Below are 6414 nucleotides of genomic sequence, written 5' to 3'. Positions count from 1 at the left end.
CTGTGCAGCCACAGCTCTGATCATGGCTAGAGCCTGAAAGCTGACAAGGGGGAAGGTATCTGATTGTTAAAGTTTCACATCAGATTAAAGCTTTGTTAACTAAGAGACCCTCTAAGTAGATGACCAGTGCTCAGTTATTCCAGTATGAGTCTTGTTTAATGGAACCAGAGGATTTAGAATTTAAAATTAGGAAAAGGTTTAACCCAGTCTCCTGTTTGAACAGCCCTGAAGAGGGGGGACAGGAAGAAACCCATGACTGCATTCAGGTAGTAAATCTCCAGATGCAAATGAGAGAAGATTTATGAGATAGTCCCTGGCCTGAGGGAGAAAATGTGTTTATAAATGAGTCTTCAAGAGTGCTAGAAGAGAAATTATTTACAAGATATTCTATCGTCAATAGAAAGCAATTAAGAAAAAAAGGAGTCGGTTACTGCCCACCTGGTCAGCTCAGACAGCAGAACTGTGTGGGCTTGTGAGAGCCTGTGAATTATATCAGGATGTAGAGAATATTTTAACAGAAGGTGGGCATGATATTTTAGTAAAAGCCTGTCTGCACAAACCAGCCTTTGGTATAAGTTGCAATATTAAAGGCTAATATCCTTGAAACTTTCCTGAAGCAGAGAGAATGAAGAAAAACAATATCCTTGTGTCTAAGAGAAAAAATGTAAACCTGTGTGTATAAGCCAATGGTAACATGCTTAGCCCGCGGACCCTGTAAAACCCTATAAGAGTGTGCTAAAGATAGAAATAAACGATGCTTGCCATACTTCTGTGAAGACTGGTGAATAGTCTGAGCTGTTTCTCAATATCTGGCGCTCCAAACAGGGACCCTGAAGGCTGGGGGCTTCGGCAGGTCGGTGTGCGGAGAGACTCAGTTACGGACCAGGGCTGGTGGAGCGGATCCGTGTGCGGAGAGACGCGGTCTCGGATCGGTACCGGGTAGGCTCGCCCGTGTGCGGGGAGACACTTTTAGCACCACAATCTTACCTAAGTTCCAACTTTACTACCCTGCAAGAAGAGAAACCTGATTTAAAATGGTTTCCATCTGAACCAGGGGTCATGGGGGAAAGCACTGAAGTGTGCACAGAGAACAAAGGCACCCCCAGGGCAGAGGCAGTGCAGAAGAAGCTCCAAGGCCACGCTGGACAAATATCAGCAATTATGGAAACAGTTGAAACAGAAACAGGTGGCTCAGACAGCTTCAAAGAGAGACAAAATAGCCAAAAAATCGCAAACTATATGGTATCTAGTTTGAAGTTCATCACTGTAATTAAAAGTTGATAAGCTGCAATGGTCACCATTGTTACCACCTGGCCCTGAGAGGCTTTTCGTGTAACATCGCCTGTTTTTATAAAATGGTGCCCTTTTTCCTCTATCTGTGAACAACAGGAGAAATATTGAGAGAAAGAACTGCATTTGTTAAAGTTAACTTTGTGAGGTTTTTTCTTTCTCTCTGTTTTTCCTCTCTGCGAGAGTATGTGGGGGATGATGGAGACATTACTCTGACCTTCTAGAGATAACAGCAGCAGAGCAGCAGCAGAGCGGGAAGTTCACCCCCCTGCTACCTCTCTAAGAAAAAGCATCGGGACAGTATCCAGTTTGTTAAAAAGTCATGATTCATTGGGTTTTTAAAATGTTTCTGTATACCCTGTTAGAGTGAATTTTGTGTTTTAAGTAATTATGAGTTAATGCAGTTGCAGTTTTTTGGGGAAAAGTATTGTGATTCTTTGGAAGTTTAAAAAGTCCCTTTTTAAAAAGTGTTTAAGGTGAATATTAACAGAAGTAAAAGTTACCTTGCAATAATTAGTTTTAAAACCTAATGTTAAAATATTGAATGATTTAGAGCTCCTAAGAAAACAACCTTCCAATTAAAGTTATCTACAAAAGAGATTTATGGTTTCAAAAATAATTAGCGAGGAGAACTTTACTGTAAAAGACAAAGTGAAGTTAAGCATATATTACCCATTTGTTTGTTTTTTCCACAATTTTAATAAGATAATTTCAATGTCAATGTTTTTTGTTATAAAAAACACGCGTAACATGTAAATATATATTCCAATTTGGACTTCAGATTGTAATTAAGAATTGGACTTGATGTTTCTGAAAAGTGCTACAAAAGCTGAATGGCAACTTGCCAAATCATGTGTTGCTGTGGTTTTTCTTTAGTAAAAGTGCACTTTAAAATCCTAACCGATTTAAGCATATACTAGGCAAATTCCTTTTATGAATAAGTATTTTAGCAACATTTGTAATTATTGTGAGTTTTTATTAGAGCCAATTGACATAGAATTCTTGTGTATTTCTTATTTTTTTCTAATAATTGTAGTGAATCCATGCTACTGTTATATTGTGTCTAAAAAGTATATGCCAAATTTTCAGCTGCCTTTTCATAATAATAGAGGAAGATTAAGTTACGCTTTTATTTGATATAGATTAAGTATTAATAGAATAAAGCAAAACTAACTTTTATTATGTTTAAGTTTGAATGTTTTTAAGTTAAGTTTTATAAATTTGATTTTCTTTTAAGGTTTTGTTATTTCCTTTTGTTATAACTAATTTTCATCATGTTTAAATATGGTTCAATTTGAATTGTTCTATGTTTGGTTAAACATATTTGTTTAAACTGTAAAGGATAGTTATTTCTTTTAGAGAGATGGAGATGACTACAACTAAAACAGCTGTGATAGAACACTGATGAACCTGCTTGTGGATAAAAGTGAATGCAGTCTGTGACACCCTTGACTTCATTGGGAGTTCTATTGGTTGTTGCAATCACTGCAGTTTTTGTTTTTTATACCTTTCTTATTTTTCAGTGTTTCCAGAATTCCAAGAAAATGTACCATTGCTGAGAGTCAGCTGCCATGGGAGAGGCTTCAGATTAAACCAACTGCTGAATGGTTGAATTGGTCTGGTACCTGAGGCTTCTGATCATTTGCTTTGTACAAATGCATTTTAACAGTTTGCTGTGCTGTAAGCATCTCATAGCTGCTACTATTGAGAACCTTGTTTTAGAAATGAGTTTTGAGGCATCTTTCCAGTTAAAAGCCAGGCCCTGGCCAAGCCTTGACTTTAGCTGGACAGAATGTTTGCCAACAGATCCAGATGTATTCTGTACCAAATCACTATCTGAGTCACTTTTTGACTCAGCAATTTGACCCTATTAATATGACAGCTGGATCAATTTTGAAGTGAGCTTGGAGAATCATTTCTGGAGGTGGTTGTCCAATCCTTCACTGATTTCTTTTGTTTGTTTGCAGACCCCATGATGCTGGTGCAGTATTTTATTGGTTAGTGGTAGTTTGATATTATATATGTTATTAATAATGTTTGTGATTTGATTGATTTTTAACTGCTATGGGTTTTTATTTATTGTGTATATGGTTTTGTGTTAACGTTGATGTGTATGACAGAAGTACATCTCATTTTATTATTTTTTTAAAAAAAAAAAAAGAAAATGGGGGGAATTGATGCCCTAGAAGCATTTGATTAGTGTAATATGTGCATTAGAAATTTGGACCACAATAATGAAATATTTATATTGAAAGTTTAGAAAGATCATATAACTTAAATTTCCTATTGGGTGAACCATAGCTAAGCCAAAATGCTTCATTAACTGCAAGGGAAGAAGAGTCTGTGTTTTGTTGACAGGTTCAAAAAGGTCACCTGTCCATCTGACCAGACTGTCTGCCTCTGAACACATGAGATCCAGTTAACACAGACGTCACCACACAACCTTGGTACTCCAAACAGGATCAGAAGTGGAGCTGTCAGGACACAGTTGTGTCTGAACACTACACAGACAGTTTGCCAACAGAAATTTTGTGTTGTTCTCATGATGTTGTGTCTCTACCAATTCTTTCAGTTATTCTCTGTTTTAAGATTTAGAAGGATGTGAAGAACAAGCTGAACATCGATGCCCTCACTCAGTCACCGATCAGCTGCCAGTTGACATCACAGGAGCAGCGGACATTCCAAGACTGAATCACGTTAAATCATTGTTTGTGAGAAGAGTTTTATAGAAGATCTAGAAGAGTGTAGAGACTCCATCTAACTGTATATAAAAGCAAATTGTAATTGTATTTGACCCTTTCAGCAAATTGCTTTCACGCTTAGATTGCATAAATACCAGAGCACGTGTGTTAAAAGTAGTTAGATAATAGTTTAAGATAAAGAGTGTAGCTTGTGTCATAATTGTTATTTGTAGGTTATTGATAACTTTAGAAAAGATATTAGTATGAAGTATAAGTATTCCCCCTTCAAGAGTTAATATAAGCATATTTGAAAGTTCATTTAATGTTAATGCCTTAATTGTGAGTCTGCAGGCATGGTGGCATTTGCATGGAACACACTGCTTATGGTAATTGTGCTGTGTGTAGTCCCAGCTGTCTGCTAACTGACATCCAAAAGTGACAGAACATTTGGGTCACTCTAGCACACTTGAGTGGCCAAAAAATCGATGTGTTTTAGCCTAGCCACACCTGGAGATCCTTTTCACACCTGTCTCATAGGAGTCCCTGAATGGGATCCTCAAGCATTTAAAGGTTTAGTTTGCAATGAAATTCGATTGAATCAATTGGCAATGTCGCAAGAGTGCAATCGCACTGTTGGCTTCACATTAAGACAACTTGAAGCCTGCTGGCAAACAAAAATTATCAAAGTTCTCAATGTTACCATAGAGCCCCCAGAAGAATTGGACTTGTTAGGTTCCACCAATACCTCAGGTGGATGAATAATGTTTGAATCCCCAACAGAAAGCCACTCCAACAAAGTAATGCAACACTGAGCTCTAGTTAACCCTATAGTTGATCTCGTTACTAACACTGAAAGTAAAGCTTTTATTCACGGTGCAATCTCACAGGACAATTACCAAAGCGATTACCTAGTTCAATATTCCTAATCTTTGGAGATAGAACATGGAATGGAATTCCTGCTAGTCCACATGGAGGACCCTGTTATCTTGGGAAACTTACATTGTTCCATCCAAGCTTGCATCAATTGCTGAATGTAGCTGGTAAAATAAAAAACATCAAACAGTCAAAGCGAAGCCTGAATGAATTACAATGTAATGATGTTAGAGACCCTGACTTTTGGAATCGTGGTATAATATGGGCAACCTCCTTCTTTACTCCAGGAGCAGCTGCTGCTAAAATCTTGTCAACTCTAAAAAGGCTCGCTTATCAGACTAGAAAAGAATTCTGCTAAACATCCACAATGTTAAATGAACTTTCAGCCGATGTGAGTAGTGTACATCATGCAGTATTGCAAAATACTTGCAATATTGCAACTACAACAGCTACAGGATGGGTTACATGCCCTGAAAGAAGATAGTGACCCCATTGGAAGTTGGTTTGCCAGCTGGGGCATCACTGGATGGTTGTGGCCTCTTGTGCTGTAAGGGGGATGGATTTTACTTATAATGTAATTGGGATGGTGGTTTTAAGTTGTATGTTATCCTGTCTTCATAGAAGTGTAGTGTAACTTTTCTTTAAAAACTTGTTTTTCTGTTTCTCTGTTTCTGCTGTATCTCTTCTGTATTTTTCTGTCTCTTCCCAGATTTCTCAGCCTCCTTTGGACTGAATTCTTTTGGGATTCTCCCTCGTGGGGAGCCCTGCTTATCTCAGTTCTTCTGATTTGAAGAAAACTCTGGAGCTCATTAGAATCTTGTTTCTCATGTTTATTAACAGGTCATCACAAAACTTAACAGGTCTCTCCAGGCTGGCTACACAAGGCTAATCTTTGCAATCTGGTACATTTCTTTCTTCTGATGGTACAAACAAGGCCTTGTGGCACATTTGTGTCTGATGCACAAAATGGCTCTGAACTACGCAGTTCTTTTATCTTTATACCTATTGTTACCTAATTAACAATAGACACGTATATTATTTTTCTTAATGACCCAAAGACCCATCACCTGTGTGCAGCACTGTGGCATTTTCTGTCCAATCACTTACTATTACCCAAAAACCTCTAGGAGAAGAACATGAAGAAGAAAGAGGAAGGGACAAGAGACAGCACTCTAAATCCTCCATCTTGTCTCCTGTTCTCTAAACTAACTTTTTCACCCAGTGATTTAAAAAAACTTTCTAATCTACACACTTACACTTTTAGCTTTTATTATCTACCTTTAACATTTGTTCTCATATATCACCATGAAAACATGCTCATGAATTTCATGTTATATGAAATTCAGTGTTTTTCTGGATCTTATAACTAAGTATCAGAAACAAGGGCACACACTCTGTATTCCAGACTCCAACAGGTTCTGATCACTCAGAGCAACCAGAGGTTTTTCAGGAAGCAGAAAGTCTTTATTTTGGGTTTTTCAACCCTTTTTTAAGGTGTTCCAATACAGGTTATCTTGACTGGTAGAAAGAACAAGACCTCCTTCATCCCACTGGTTGGTTAAGAGAAAAA

This window comes from Cyanistes caeruleus, chromosome 11, assembly GCF_971803275.1.
Source record: "Cyanistes caeruleus chromosome 11, bCyaCae1.hap1.1, whole genome shotgun sequence".
In the NCBI taxonomy this organism is placed as follows: Eukaryota; Metazoa; Chordata; class Aves; order Passeriformes; family Paridae; genus Cyanistes; species Cyanistes caeruleus.
The sequence above is the reverse complement of the archived record's forward strand: the minus strand, read 5'-3'. Positions refer to the sequence as shown.